Source organism: Gorilla gorilla, chromosome 16 (assembly GCF_029281585.2).
Source record: "Gorilla gorilla gorilla isolate KB3781 chromosome 16, NHGRI_mGorGor1-v2.1_pri, whole genome shotgun sequence".
Lineage (NCBI taxonomy): Eukaryota > Metazoa > Chordata > Mammalia > Primates > Hominidae > Gorilla > Gorilla gorilla.
The window spans coordinates 80,035,933-80,052,648 of record NC_073240.2 but is presented as its reverse complement, the minus strand read 5'-3'; the positions used below and the strand labels follow the sequence as shown (position 1 = coordinate 80,052,648).

The 16,716-nt window shown below is 41.0% G+C and overlaps 1 long non-coding RNA gene across 4 annotated transcripts in view; it reads left to right on the top strand.

Annotated features, from left to right (window-relative positions):
- Positions 1-16,716, top strand: part of LOC129527162 (uncharacterized) — a 159,015-nt gene that overhangs the window by 128,954 nt on the left and 13,345 nt on the right. For 3 of the 4 annotated variants that reach the window (XR_010131049.1, XR_010131052.1, XR_010131051.1), the window contains one exon: positions 7,630-9,726. The exons of the other annotated variant lie outside the window; for it this stretch is intronic. This is a non-coding gene — a long non-coding RNA (uncharacterized lncRNA). Of the gene's footprint in view, positions 1-7,629; positions 9,727-16,716 lie in introns of those variants that run through there. 4 annotated transcript variants of the gene reach the window in all.

Genomic DNA, 16,716 nt, shown 5'->3' with positions numbered 1-16,716 from the left:
GACATAATAATTGTACATATTTATGGGAAAGAATTTGATGTTGTGATGCTTATAAACATTGTGAATCATCAAATCAGGGTAGTTAGCAAATCTGTCATCTTAAATGTCTATTATTTCTTTTTGGTAAGAACATTCAAAATCTTCTCTTCTAGCTATTTTGAAATAAACAATACATTATTGTTAACTATAGTCATACAGAATTCAATTTTTGTTTGAAAAAAAAAGACTTGTAAAGTCAAAAATAGCCCAGCAATGGGGAAATGATTAAATATATTTGGAATGAAATACTACATAGCTGTTTAAAGGAAGGGGGTAACTCTTTGGCAAATTTCTCATTTTATTCCACAACAATCCATCAGGTGGATTTAGGTCTTCTGTCCGTAACACAACTAATTTGGGAACTTTATATTTTCCAAGAAAGTAATCCAGTTTCTTCAAAATTTTTTACATAGAAATAAGTATTTTCTTAAATCTTAATTTTCTTTGTTTCTATGATTATTTTTCCATTCTCATTTCAAATTTTTTATATTTTATATATTTTTGTTTTCTCCCTTTTTGTCTTGTGTATCTTAACTAGTGAGTGACTAATCTCATTATATATTTTGTTTATCATATATAACTTCTCCTTGCTGCCTCCGTGTAAAGAAGGATGTATTTGCTTCTCCTTCCACGATGATTACAAGTTTCCTAAGGCCTCCCCAGCCCTGCGGAACTGAGTCAGTTAAACCTCTTTCCCTTATAAATTACCCAGTCTTGAGTATTTCTTCATAGCAGTGTGAAAACAAACTAATACAGTAAATTGGTACTGCAGAGAGTAGGGTGCTGCTATAAAGATACCCGAAAATGTGGATGCAACTTTGGAAATGGGTAACACACAGAAGTTGGAACAGTTTGGAGGGCTCAGAAGAAGACAGGAAAATGTGGGAAAGTTTGGAACTTCCCAGAGACTTATTGAATGGTTTTGACCAAAATGCTGATAGTGATATGGACAGTGAGGTCCAGGCTGAGGTGGTCTCAGATGGCAATGAGGAACTTATTGGGAACTGGAGCAAAAGTGACTCTTGCTATGTTTTAGCAAAGAGACTGGTGTCATTTTGCCCTGCCCTAGAAATCTGTGGAATTTTGAACTTGAGAGAGATGATTCAGGGTATCTGGTGGAAGAAATTTCTAGGCATCAAGGCATTCAAGAGGAAGCAGAACATAAGAGTTTGGAAAATTTGCAGCCTAACAATGCAATAGGAAAGAAAATCCCATTTTCTGGGGAGAAATTCAAGCCAGCTGCAGAAATTTGCATAAGTAACAAGGAACTGAATGGTAATCACCAAGACAATGGGGAAAATGTCTCTAGCATATGCCAGAGACCTCTACAGCAGCCCCTCCCATTGCAGGCCCAGAAGCCCAGGAGGGAAAAAAATGGTTTCAGAGGTTAGGCCCAGACTACCTCCCCTCCCCCACCACCCCACCCCACCCAGGGCATCCTCAAGACATGGTGCCCTGTGTCCCAGCTGCTTTAGTTCCAGCCATGGCTAAAAGGAGCCAAGGTACAGCTTGGGCTGTTGCTTCAGAGGGTGCAAGCCCCAAGTCTCGATGGTTTACACATGGTGTTGGGCCTGCGGGTGCACAGAAGTCAAGAATTGAGGTTTGGAAACCTCCACCTAGATTTCAGAGGATGTGTGGAAATGCCTGAATGTCCAGGCAGAAGTTTGCTGCAGGGGCAGAGCCCTCATGGAAAATCTCTGCTATGGCATTGTGGGAGGGAAATGTGGGGTTGGAGCCCCCACATAGAGTCCCCACTGGAGCACTGCTTGGTGGAGCTGTGAGAAGGGGGCCACTGTACTCCAGACCTCAGAATGGTAAATCCACTGACAGCTTGCACCATGTGCCTGGAAAAGCCACAGGCACTGAATGCCAGCCCATGAAAGCAGCCAGGAGGGGGGCTGTACCCTGCAAAGCCACAGAGGTGGAGCTGCCCAAGGCCATCAAAGCCCATCTCTTGCATCAGCGTGACCTGGATGTGAGACATGGCATCAAAGGAGATCATTTTGAAACTTTAAGTTTTGATGACTGCCTTATTGGACTTGGGACTTGCATGAGGCCTGTAGTCCATATGTTTTGGCCAATTTCTCCCATTTGCAATGGGTGTATTTACCCAATACCTGTATCTCCATTGTATCTAGGTAGTAACTAACTTGATTTTGATTTCACAGGCTCATAAACAGAAGAGACTTGCCTTATCTCAGATGTGACTTTGAACGTGGACTTTTGGGTTAATGCCGGAATGAATTAAGACTTTGGGGGATAGTTGAAAATGCATAATTGTGTTTTGAAATGTGAGGACATGATATTTGTGAGGGGCCAGGGGAGAAATGGTATGGTTTGGCTCTGCGTCTCCATTCAAATCTCACCTTGAATTGTAATAATCCCCATGTGTCAATGGCCAGACCAGATGGAGGTAATTGAATCATGGGGGTGGTATCCCCCATGTGGTTTCCATGATAGTGGGTGAGTTCTCATGAAATCCAATGGTTTTATAAGCATCCAGCATTTCCCCTGCTGGCACTGCATTTCTCTCTCCTGCTGCCACGTGAAAAAGTACATGTTTGCTTCTCCTTCCACCACGATTGTAAGTTTCCTGAGGCATCCCCAACCATGTGGAACTGTGAGTCAATTATACCTCTTTCCATTATAAATTACCCAGTCTGGGTATTTCTTCATAGCAGAGTGAGAACAAACTAACACAATTTCCTAAAGTTAAAAAAAGATCATATGTTGAAATCCTCACCCCAAGATGATGGTATTAGGAGATGGGTTTTGGGGAAGATTAGCTCACAATGGCAGATCTTCTATAAGGGTACTTGGAATACTGCCCTTACAGAAGAGGCCCCAGAGAGACCCCTTACCCTTCCTCCATGTGAAGAAATGAGAAAGCACTATGTATGAACCAGGAAACAGGACCTCACCAGACGTTGACTCTGTCACTGCCTTGATCTTGGACTTCCCATCCACCAGAACTGTGAGAAATAAATTTCTGCTGTTTAAAAGATGCCCACAACAATGGAAATAATCAACAGAGTGAAGAGACAACCTGTGTAATTTGAAAACTATTCACCCAACAAGGGACTAATATCCAGAATCTACAAGAAATTTAAACTCAACAACAACAGCAAAAAGTAATAACCCATAAATAGTCTCATTAAAAAGTGGGCAAATGATCTGAATAGATATTTCTCAAAAGAAGACATACAAACATCCAGCAGGTATATGAAAAATGTTCAACATCACTAGTCACCAGGGAATGCAAATCAAAATCACAGTGAGGTATCATCTCACCCCAGTTAGGATGGCTATTATCAAAAAAGAAAAAAAAACCACAAATGTTGGTGAGGATGCACAGAAAAGGAAACTCTGATACACTGCTGCCAGGAATGTAAATTAGTACAGCCATTATGGAAAACAATATGGAGGCATCTCAAAAAACTAAAAATAGAACTACCATATGATCCAGCAATCCTACTATTGGGTATTTATCCAATGGAAAGGAAATCAGTATATCAAAGAGATACCAGCACCCCAGTGTTTATTACAGCACTATTCACAATAGTCAAGACATAGAATCAACCTAAGTGTCCATCAATGGATAAATTGATAAAATGTTGAATATACACAATGGAATACTATTCAGCCATAAATAAGAATAAAATCCTGTTATTCACAGCAACATGGATGTAACTGGAGGTTACTATGTTAAGTAAAATAGCCAGGCACAAAAAGACAAATATTACATATTCTCCTACATATGGGAGTTAAAAAAGTTGATCTCATGGAGGTAGAGAGTAGAATGATAGTTACCAGAGGCTGGAAAGTGAGAAGAGAATGAAGAGAGTTTGGCTGATGGGTCCAAACATACAGTTAGATAGAAAAAAAATAAGTTTTAGTGTTCAATAGCACAGTAGGCTGATTACAATTAACAACAATATATTGTATATTTCAAAATAGCCAGAAGAGAAAATTTGAAATGTCCCAACACAAATAAATGACAAATGTTCAAGGTAATGGATATCCTAAATACCCTGATGTGATCATTACACATTCTATGCATGTATCAAAAAATCTCACATGTACTCCATAATTTGTATAATTATTATGTATCAATTAACAAATGTTTGGGCTCTCAAGTCTATGGCACTTTGTTCTAGCAGCCTGAATAAACAAAGACAGTAATATAAGAATCTGATGATAGCTCCAGCTGTGGCCTCTAGATCTGTGCTCTCTAATGCAGTACCCACTAGCCACATGTGACTACTGAAATTCATTTTAATTAATTTAAATGAGATAAAACTAAAAATTATGTTCCCTATCAAATTAGGCATATTTTAATAATCTTATAGCGATATGTGGCTTGTGGCTACTGTATTGGACGACACAGATGTCAAACATTTTATTCTATTAGACCCCAATGCTACAGAATATAATATATAGTTGTATTCATTCAAATTTCTATAGTTACAAGTACAAAAACCCAACTAAAACTCAATTAAGTCCTAGAGGGAAACCATGAATTCAGTGCCTGCAAAGCCCTGGAGTACAGCTGGTTTCAGCACAGCTGGATTTACTGCTTCGTTTCTCTTCATCTTTTGGTTCTGCTTGTCTTGGCTTCCTCAAATCACATCAGGGTTTTTTCTCCCTCTCCTTGTCTCAGTTATCCTTCTTTCTGTTTGACTTTTCTTTGCTCAGCTTACCAGTGTGTGGCATGGCAGTGAAAACCTTGAGCTACAAAATCAGACTCTCTGACTTTGAATCCTTGTTCCACCATAAATGTCAGCAATTTATTACTTAACCTCTGTATGTTTCAGTGTTCTCATTTGTAAAATTGGGATACAATAAAAACCTTATAGAGTTGTTGCACAGATTAAATGAGATAAAGCATATACAACACTTAGAATAGCACCTGACATATAGTAAGGGTTCAACAAAGACTACCTGTTATATTAGTAAAGTATGTTCTATGTGGCAGGCTATTTGGCCACTGGCAGCTACAGTCTCACATTGTCCGAGCCTAGCATTCCCAGTAGAAAAGTGTGAGCCTTCTCTATTAGCTGAAAAATCTGTTAGAACTCTAACCCAATTTGGGCCAAATACTCATCTTTAAACAATCACTGTGGTCCAGATCATTGGTTACTCTGGACTTTCCAGGCCTGGGTCCCATGCCCCACTTCTGTGGCCAAAGTAAGATTAGCCATTGTAATTAACAACTGCATCAAAACAACAAAGTTTCAGACAGATATAGTTTTCCAAAGAAAAAGTGGGTTACTTTTGCCAGAGGAAGGATATGGAAAAGTGTGTTGAGTAGTCAGAAATGATAGCAAACAGTCTATTAGATTCCACCCCTTGAATACCTAACATGTGCACACACACTGCTTTCCTGGCATATAATTTCTAAATGCCCACTAACATAATGCAACTATCTTACATACAGCAAAAATATGTAAACACTTGTCAACAGAAGACAACTCCAAAGTTACACCCAATTACTGTGTCTATCTCCAAGTCCAGAATCCCTGAGTATTATGTATTCCCAATGATCATGCACCCACCCTGACTAAATGATGCATTTAACCACCCCCAAGCACACCAAATATACAATGGCAAATAGATGATGCTATAAGTGCAAGTGCATGCACACACACACACAAACACACACACACACACCTTGTTGAGAAAATGGAAAATAAGAAAAGAGTAAGTGTGGTCTTAAATCATTAGTGTAAGCCACATCCCACTATACAAGAATAAAAAAGACTCCATTATCTGGCCATGGGTTGAATTCCTTGGTCAGTCACTATGTGATATGGTTTGGCTGTATCCCCAGCCAAATCTCATTTTGAATTGTAGCTCCAACAATTCCCACATGTCATGGGAGGGACCAGGTAGGAGGTAATTGAATCATGGGGGTGTTTCTTTCCCATGCTGTTCTCATGATAGTGAATATGTGAAGAGTGATAGTGAAGACAGTGAATCATGAGGTCTGATGGTTTTATAAGGGGGAGTTTCCCTGCATAAATTCTCTCTTTCCTGTTGCCATGTAAAACATGCCTTTTGCCTTCCACCATAATTGTGAGGCCTTCCCAGCCACATGGAACTGTAAGCCCATTAAACCTCTTTTTCTTTATAAATTATCCAGTCTCAGATATGTCTTTATCACAAGTGTGAGAACAGACTAATACAGTAAACTGGTACCAGTAGAGTGGGGTGCTGCTGTTAAGATACCCAAAAATGTGGGACTGAATTTGGAACTGGGTAACAGGAAGAGGTTGGAACAGTCTGGAGGGCTCAGAAGAAGACAGGAAAATGTGGGAAAGTTTGGAACTTCCTAGAGACTTATTGAATGGTTTTGACCAAAATGCTGAAAATGATATGAACAATGAAATCTAGGCTGAGGTGGTCTCAGATGGAGATGAGGAACTTGTTGGGAACTAAAGCAAAGGTGACTCTTGCTATGCTTTAGCAAAGAGACTGGTTTTGTCCCTGCCCTAGAGATTTGTGGAACTTTGAACTTGAGGGAGATGATTTTGGTTATCTGGTGGAAGAAATTTCTAAGCAGCAAAGTACTCAAGAGGTGGCTTGGGTGCTATTAAAAGCATTCAGCTTTAAAAGAGAAACAGAGCACAAAGGTTTGGAAAATTTGCAGCCTGACAATGCAATAGAAAAGAAAACCCCATTTTCTGAGGAAACATTCAAGCTGGCTGCAGAAATTTGCATGAGTAATGAGGAGCCAAATGTCAATTGACAAGATAATGGGGAAAATGTCTCCAGCGTATATTAAAGACCTTTATGGTAGTCCCTCTCATCACAGGCTTGGAGGCTGAGGACGAAAAAATGGTTTCATAGTCTGGGCCTAGGGCCCCCCTGCTGTGTGCAGCCTAGGGACTTGGTGTCCTGTGTCTATGGCTAAAAGGGGCCAAGGTAAGCTTAGGCTGTGGCTTCAGAGGGTGCAAGCCCCAAGCCTTGGCAGCTTCCACATGGTGTTGAGGCCATGGGTGCACAGAAGTCAAGAATTGAGGTTTGGAAACCTCCGCCTAGATTTCAGAGGATATATGGAAATGCCTGGATGTCCAGGCAGAAGTTTGATCCAGGGGTGGGGCCCTCATGGACAACCTCTGCTAAGGGCAGTGCCGAAGAGAAATGTGGGGTTTAAGACCCCACACAGAGTTCCCACTGGGACACTGCCTAGTGGACCTGTGAGAAGAGGGCTACTGTCCTCCAGACCCCAGAATGGTAGATCCACCAACAGCTTGCACCATGCACCTGGAAAAGTTGCAGACACTCAATACCAGCCCATTAAAGCAGCTGGGAGGGAGGCTGTAGCCTGCAAAGCCACAGGCATGGAGCTGCCCATGGAATCCTATCTCTTGCATCAGTGTGACCTGGATGTGAGACATGGAGTCAACATGTCTCATGGAGACATTTTGGAGCTTTAAAATTTGACAGCCTGCTGGATTTTGAACTTGCATGAGGCCTTTAGCCCTCATGCAATTTTGGCCAATTTCTCCATTTGGAATGGATGTATTTACCCAATGTCTGTACCCCCATTGTATCTAGAAAGTAACTAACTTGTTTTTTATTTTACAGGTTCATAGGCAGAAGTAACTTGCCTTGTCTCAGATGAAGCTTTGGACTGTGGACTTTTGAGTTAATGCTGAAATGAGTTAAGACTTTGGGGGACTGTTGGGAAGACATGATTGGTTTGAAATGTGAGGACATGAGATATGGGAGGGGCCGAGGTGGAATGATATGGTTTGGCTGTGTCCCCACCCAAATCTCATCTTGAATTGTAGCTCTCACAATTCCCACATGTCATGAGAGGGACCTGGTGGGAGATAACTGAATCACTGGGGCGGGTCTTTTTCACGCCATTCTCATGATAAATAAGTCTCATGAGGTCTGATGGTTTTATAAGGGGGGTTTCCCTGCACAAGTTCTCTCTTCCCTGCCACCATGTAACACATGTCTTTTGCCTTCTGCCATGACTGTGAGGCCTCCCCAGCCATGTGGAATTGTACTTCCATTAAACCTCTTTTTCTTTATAAATTACCCAATCTCAGGTATGTCTTTATCAGCAGCACGAGAACAGACTAATACACTATGGGTGCCCCAAATTCTGCACACTGAGGAAATCTCCCTTGATTAATGTTCTACATGCCCATGTATTAGATAGGTCTGGGGAGGGATTCCCCTTCTAGAGGATACACTGCCCTAGAATTCTATTTTCTGGTGGCATAATTAAGGGGGTCTGGGGGTTGCCTTTTGGTTTGAGTAATCACAGATCCAATTTGCCAGTTTAGTTATATTAGGCCATCTAACTCCTTTAAAATTCTGGTCTTATACCTGAAAATTGTTTTCTGGTATCTCCTTTGAGCTGAAATACCCACAAGAGAAATCCTGCTAAGTTATAGTCTTTGAATCTGAACACATCTATTGCCATTTCTGTCATTCAGAAATAATCTTCTCAGAAAATTTGGACTGAATTGACTTTTGGTAAATAAAATTCTGGTGCATTTTCATATTGAATCTGAATTTCCTCTAAAATTGTTTAAGAACAACCTGATTTAAGTGCACTTGAAAATAACACAATGAAAACATTTTCTAAGCTATCCAAACCTTAGTTCTGTTATAATCACATGCAAGCAGAAAAAACCCACCCACTCTCCAGAAGTTCAGTGGGGAATAAACATCGACTTTTTGTATAATATAAGATGACTGATAGGCACAATCATAACTATATTGTCAGGCATTTTTGCCACTATATTCAGAGGCAAAGTTAGCTAGCCAAGTTAACTTTGTTTGAAAACCAAATGAAATGTCAATCTATCAAACTTTTGGGGTGCTGTCTCTAAAGCTGGAGTTGAAACTCACTCATGTCTGTAGAACAATTTCCCCGCTCTTCCTTAATCGTATAGCAGTGTCTGTACAAAATAAATAAGTTTGTGAGTATATAAATTAACCATCCTTCTTTTGGATGGTTATATTTTCATTTGACAAAGCAGTCTGGGAGTTATCTGGTTATTTTTATTAGCACAGATCACTGCATTGATTAGAATTCTGGGCTGCAAGCAGCAAAGACCAAGTCTAGCTGATGATATAGAAAATTAGTTCCCATTAAAGGAGAGTGCACTGCTCCCTAAACTTTTGGAAAAGCTGAAGCTTGAGTCTAAGATTTACACATCAATGACCAAAACCACACCATAGAACTGTCCTACTGATGAGTCCTCCTTCACTTCTTCCACCACCACTGTCCCCCTGGTTCCACTCGACCTTGCAGATTGACATGATTTGGTTGTATCCCCACCCAAATTTCATATCAAATTGTAATCTGAATTGTAATCTCCACCTGCTGAGGAGGGACCTGGTGGGAGGTGACTGGGTGGTTTCCCCCATGCTATTCTCATGATAGTGATGGAGTTCTCATGAGAGCTGATGGTTTTAAGTGTGGCACTTCCTTGCTTTCACTCTCTCTCTCTCTCTTTCTCTCCTGCCACAATGTAAGATGTGCCTTGCTTCCCCTTCACTTTCCACTATGACTGTAATTTTCCTGAGGCCTCCCCAGCCATGCAGAACTGTGAATCAATTAAACCTCTTTCCTTTATAAATTACTGAGTCTCAGGCATTATTTATAGTCGTATGAAAATGGACTAATACACAGACGCTCCATCCCTGAAAGCCAGAAACCTCAGCAGCAACCACATTAGCAACATGATTCCACCCAGAGCCTCCTCCTCATGTTACTGTCATTCAAATTAACATCTCAAGTAGGTAAGACTGATTAGTAGAAATGAGGTCATATCCCTACATCCTAGACACCAGGAAAGCTAGAGAAAGTTTTCAAGGTTCTCCCTTAAGGAAGATCAGACTTGTAAGGGTAGATGTTCTCTGAATGTAGCAATGTGGCTCAAAAAATTCTAAACATCCATAAAATGTGGTCAATGCCCATTTCAATTGTCAAACTAGATTTTTCAGTGATGAAATCTATATTCAAACATTTGAATTAGATAATTGCCAAAATTCCATACATTTACGAGTTGTAGACAGCAACCCCCAGAAGCCTACAGACTATCACATGGAGAAATATAATTGGAACAAGGAAATCTTTCTCTACCTTCTTTCCCAAACTCTTATTAAGTTGGCCCTAAATAAACCATTGTTGAGAAAGCTACATAATGAACAAATTTGGCTTACATGGATTCGTGCTCTCTAAAAGGTGATAATGAGACATCTCTTCCAGGCATATAATTATAAAACTTACCTCATCATTCGCCACTACTGGGCCTCCTGTGTGTATCTGGCACACCCAGTTGTTTGTCTTCAATGTTATCAGTCATCTGACTTAGGAACTGCCTCTTCTGGTTAGATGAAGTCTCTTAATGGCTGCCTTCTTTGTGCCTTTTTCTCCTTCTGAATGTCAGAAGCTGCAGCCAAATATCAGTTTTGATTCCCATGCTTGTTTTGATGAACTGATTTTTTTCTTTAGTATCTGGACTGATCTTCTAATGCATTCCCAAAAATGCACCAGGATGGTGGCAGGTGACAGATCAAGACTTTTCTAGGAGTCTCTCTAGGAGTTAGGGTCACCACTAAGGCTACTGTAAAAGGGAACATTGTCTTCTATCCCATCCCACCCCTGACTACCAGCACCCTCCATAGCCCTCCACTGAAAGTATATTAAGTCGTGGTTGATAACAGAGAACATTTGTCAATCCTCCTACAGAGATAGGATTCAATATGAAAGAACCATGTTATTTGAAAAACAGTGGGTCTTCATTTGCATACCATGATCCCTGAAGACTCTCCTGGAGCATTTGGATTCACATTTGATATGTAGGTTGAAAAAGAACAGGCCAGATTCTGATTCCTACCTCTCACTATCACAGACACAAGACAATGATGAACTAAGTAGATTTGATAATGTATACTGGTGGCCTGGGCCGCACAAATCTATTTCTTTATTTTTATTTTATATTATTAATTAATTTTAAAACACCCAGCTAATAAAAACAGTAATCTACTGTCTTTCCTCTTCCCACCTCCATATTTTTAGCTAATACGGCATCTACATCCCTATCACAAAATAAGTGGCTTCCACCACTATTTCTTGATTTATCAATTTATTGCAAGATTGACTTTTTGCTGTATTGGATGAGAATGTCGCTATCTAAAACCGTTCCCGTCCCTCCAACCTTCCCCAGTGTCCCAATACAATTATAGCACTAGGTAGAGCTCCTTTTTTGGTTACCTTTGTCAACATGAACAATAAACTAACACAGTATTTTTTGTTCCATCGGTTTCCCCTTTCCAAGATGAGAAGCTCGTAATCCTGGCTTCCCTTCAGCTATTTCTCCTTCCTTCTATATTTCTATTTCTGCCAGCTGAACTCTTACCTTTGCATTTTTAACACTGAAAAAATTTGCATTCTGTTCTGTAACGAAAATTAAGTTGTCTTTGCTTTGTGTAGAGGTTAAAACTAAATGCTAAAATTCAATAAGCAGTGTTTGCGTGATTGTGATTATGAAACAATCCTTCACTGCAGAGCCAACTAGTGTAGGATTACTACTCCTTCTTTCTTGCATAGCTATTTACTTTTCCTAAAGTTTATAATTATGTTCTATTTCTATTATCAGCATCTCCATTTTTCCCCCATAGTCCATAATAGCACCTATTTTCTCAAGTCCCTTTTATCCCCCAAGGACCCCTTTCAAGGATTGTTTGGCCTGCACAAAAGTCCCTCTAGTTCTCCTCACTGATTTTCAGAGTTGATTCCTCAGTTTCCTGAATCCCACATCTTCATTTTCCTTGCTTTACTCTTTTACTTTGCAGCACATTTTCAAACAGCTTCCCCAGCAAAGTGAATGTAGGAGGTAACATTTCAGAGTTCCAGCATGTCTGGAAACAAAGTACTCCTTCCTTCTAATTTCAGTTTGGCTGGGTATAGAACTCTAGGTTACTAATTTTTCCCTTGACAACAACAACAAATCACAACAGCTTGATGCAGAAGCAGATATGGGACTCCAGCTGTCTTTTCCTAAGCCAAACATTTAAAAGGTTGCCAAAAATGTTATTTATGGCCAGGCATGGTGGCTCATGTCTGTAATTTCAGCACTTTGGGAGGCCAAGGCGGGAGGATTGCTTGAGACCAGGAGCTCAAAACCAGGCTGGTCAACACAGCAAGACCCTGTCTCCATAAAATAAAAATTTAAAAATTAGCTGGATGTGGTGGCATGGGCCTCTAGTCCCAGCTACTCAGGAGGCTGAGATGGAAGGATCACCTGATCCCAGGAGGTCAAGGCTGCAGTGAGCTGTGATCACACCACTGCACTCTAGCCTGACAATGGAGCAAGACCCTGTCTCTAAAAAAAAACTAATAAATAAATGTTATTTATGTTAACATATAATGGGTTTATTATCTTTTAATGGATTCATAAATTTTTTATTTTTTAAATAATTTTTTTCTTAAAACTTTGAAGACATTGCTCTATTACAATCTAGCATCCAGTTCTGCAGATGAGAAAACCATTGCTAATTGACCTTTGTTCTAGAGATGACCTATGTTATCTCTGGAGTCTTTTAATCTCTCCTTGGTGACCTGACATTTCACAGGAAAACGGCAGGTGATGGTCTTCTTCATTCCTTATTCTCTGCACTTGGTGTACCCTCTTAATCAAAAGATTTGTGCCTGTCAGAAAAATCGCCCTTTTTATATATTTACATAATTTCTTTCCCTCTGTTTTCCCTATTCTAGCTTTCTGGGCTTCCAATTATTTAGATGTTGACCCTCCTTAATGGATTATCTGTGACTCTTTTTTTTTTCTTACATCTTTTCTATTTATTGTATTTTCATTCACTTCCAAAGATATTTCTTCACATTTGTCTTCCAACTCTTCTTTTGAACCTTCTTTGGTAATGTCATTCTCAATGTCTAAGCACTTTCTTGCCCCTAATTGCTACTTTTTCACAGCATCCTCTTGCTGGTTAATGAATATATCTTCTAGAATTTCTGTGGATACTAAATAGAGGTGCTTTGTGTTGTAAGTTCCCTTTTGTTCCCCAGAATTAATCTATTTTTAGGGTCTTTTTTCAGTTCCCTTGGTCTCTGTCGTTCATGCTGGAGGATTTCTTCAAATGTTTAGTGATTCTTGATTTCCCTTCATGTGCAAGAGTGAGACAACAAGAGAGCAGAGAGAGATCTGTGCATGCAGATGGCCTCGTTTGCTTAGGGCGACAAGCAGGGAACCAGCTGAGGGGTCTAGCAGGGTGACTCCCAAATACCCAGGTGGGATGTTCTGGCTCAGGACCATGCCATTTCTTTAGAGAGAGCCCTCCAGTGTATTTCTTTTTTCCTGTAGGACAGACTTTTGGGTGTGTGTCTAGGGGGCTGAGGAATGGAGAGTCCATCACCGCAAATAAAACCGTTCACCCAGGGAAGCCGAGGCCAACTCACAGCCCGTTTCTTGCCTTCCTCGGCTCCCTACACACTTGATGTTTGCACCTCTCACTCCAATAGGAGATTAGACCAGGAGGTGGCGTTCCAACCGGCGGCCATCTCCTCCAAGCAGAATATCTCTGCTCCACTAAAAACCTGTCTTCCGCCGGGCACGGTGGCTCATGCCTGTAATTCCAAAACTTTGGGAGGCAGAGGCAGGTGGATCACCTGAGGTCAGGAGTTCAAGACCAGCCTGGTCAACGTGGTGAAACCCTGCTTCCACTAAAAATACAACAAACAAACAAAAATTAGCTGGGTGTGGAGGCAGGCGCCTGTAATCCCAGCTACTTGGGAGGCTGAGGCAGGAGAATCACTTGAACCTGGGAGACAGAGGTTGCAGTGAACCGAGATTGGGCCACTGCACTCCAGCCCTCCAGCCTGGGCAACAAGAGCAAAACTCCATCTCAAAAAAAAAAAAAAAAAAAAAAAAAAAAAAACCTAAGTCTTCGCTTTGAAGTTGCCTGTTATCAGTATAATGACTTATCAAAAGAAAAACTAGATTCTATTCTACTCCCTCTGCAAGTTATTTTCTTTTCTTTATTCCATTCCTCCTCCTCTTTGTCCCCGTCATTCCTTCTTCTTTCTTGGGCAACCCGTAAGCTGGCCAAGAGCACCTGTTGGCATTTTGCTTCATTCTTTCTCAGGCCTTCAGAGATTGTTAAAAATATTAAACTCCCAGCTCTTGTTGACTGTGGCACTTTCGTGTTCACAATCCATCAAGTGGCATCATTTAACACTGCAACAGCTTCGTCATGATTACCAAAACCAAGGATTTTATTATACATTGAGTGTGCTCCTGCCATATGGTTTTGAAAGACACTTCATGTCTCAGAAGAAAGGCTAGTTTAAGAAATGTGAATATTTAAAATTCCCCACAGTATTACAGCTTTGTGAAGTCCCTTTGCTCCCTACTGTGAGTTTCTGACAACAGGCTTCTGCTCAGGGATGAATTTGGAACATGATCCTTCATGTCCGCAACACCTCTGCACCCTCTGCTCAGTCTTTGGGCAGGCAGTTCTGTAACTCGGGGTCTGGGCCCACCTCTGCTATCAGCCCAGGTGCTTCATATTTCTGCTGGTATTTATTGTGCACTGAGGAGCTGTCAAATGCCTGTGGCTCTGGCTAGAGTTGTTTTTACATTACATTACCTTGATCCTGGTGCTCACTTTAGTCCCAGTTAAATTTCAGCAGAATTCAGTCTGACCCCTGCTTCTGGAATCCCCTTGCGGCCCTTCTCTGCCTTCTGTCTGAATGACAATAGCAAGGGGCAGTTTGGTTCTTACTATATCCTTCAGGCAAGGGCCTCTTTGGTTTGAGCCCCTGGTTCCCTGCAGAGGTGTGGGCCCTCCAGTGTCACACACATGATCATGCTTCCCAAAGACAGAGGAAAGATGATCCCACCAGGAGACACTTGAAAATGGGAAACTTGGGAAACTTGAAACATGAGACTCTATTCGATCAGATTGTTTTTCAGAGACATAACTCAGTTCTTTGTTTATAAAAGACAGGATGGGCCAAAAGCTCAATGTGAAAAGGCTTCATCTGAAATATCTGAGGAGTGTTAAGGTCAGGCAGGAAGCTGTGCTTTGCAAGGTTAGAGACACGAAAGTCTCTTTCAAAATTTTGAGATGATAGTATGAAATCCCGGCCAAGGAATGAACTAAACAAGTGTACTAGCCTCCTCTGTTGAGGGCTACGTCCCAAGCACTTATGGATCTTGCATTCTAATGGGGGGAGATTGAGAAAAGGAAGGAAGTTAGGAAGTTGGAGGGAAGGAAGGAAGGAAGGTAGGAAGGAACGGAGGGAGGGAGGGAGGGGAAGGGAAGAGTAGGGAAGAGAAGGGAGTAATGGATGAAGGGAAAGAAGAAAGGAAAGGTGGGAAGGAAAGAAATGTCAGCTGATGATAAAAAATATGCAAAGAATTAAAATAGAGGGATGAAGCAGCAAGTGGCTAGGAGCTACTTCATTTTGCATGTTCAAGGAAAGCCTCTCTGAAATGCAATTTGAATGACAAGAAGACAGTCATGTAGAAACATCTCTGCCTATCCTATGATATATGTGCTGTCACCAGTTCCTAGATGAACAGACAAGGGTATATAACGTTTAAAAATAACTTATTTATGGTCACCCAGCTACTAAGGAACAAAATCAGCCCAAGACTCCTTCTACTTCCATAGCTAGCTCTGATTCTGCAGCAGACATGAAGAAGCAGGAACAACTCTTAGGATATTCAAGAGCCTTCTGTCTGGACTTATCCCCAGATATTCTTCAGGCAGGAGCAGTAGGTGGTTATAGGTAAACTGAACACCAGTTTTCTGAAATAAGCTCTTTTGGGGGCATAGCGTTAGGGCCATAATATACAGAGGCACCACTGGCACTGCACAACTCTAGGGGTGTCACCCACACAAGCTACAATGTGAATGGTGCCCCTGCCCCCTGGGATTGTGACAGAGGCCGAGGTGCTCCCTAACCTGGGTGATGCAGCACAGAATTAGAGACTCAGGTCTAGCACAGAATTAAGGCTGCAACTATCCAGTGACTTTTTTTCTGAAAAGACAAAGACAATGATTCTATGGCATTATCTGGTAAAGAATTCCAGCATGTCCCAAGGCTAATGTTAGAGGACCACTTGCAGGGCTCATTCTGAATGAGGGCTCCACCACCTTCTTTGGTGATAGGAAATGGAGGGAAGTTGGATATAGTTTCCTTCTCCTTCTATAATTCCCCGGTGTACTTTCCTCCAGCTTTTTCCACAAATTCATTATGATAACTTCTACAAGTGCTGTTTCAAAATATCTGGTTCTGGTGGATGTTAGGGAAATACAATTAAAACAAAATCTCCTCGCAACCCAGAAAACCTCTCCACAAAGGTAGAGGAAGAGAGAGAAAACACTTTTATTACTGAATAAGCATTAAACCAGAACGTGATGCATGTCTCAGGCAATTCACAGAGAGACAGCAAAGATAGAGAGAACTCTCATCCTTTTATTTGGCCAAGCAGATACAGCACACTGCATACATGTTCTCAAGATAAACAATAACTAGTCCTCAAGTAGAAGAACTTGATAGTATCATGTGTCGCACGTAATTCATCTTAAATTCACTTGATAGTTTGGGTGACCACCTATGTTAGCTAATTGGCTTCACCCAAAGGGAAAATTAACTTCTCTTTATCTTTTTGACAG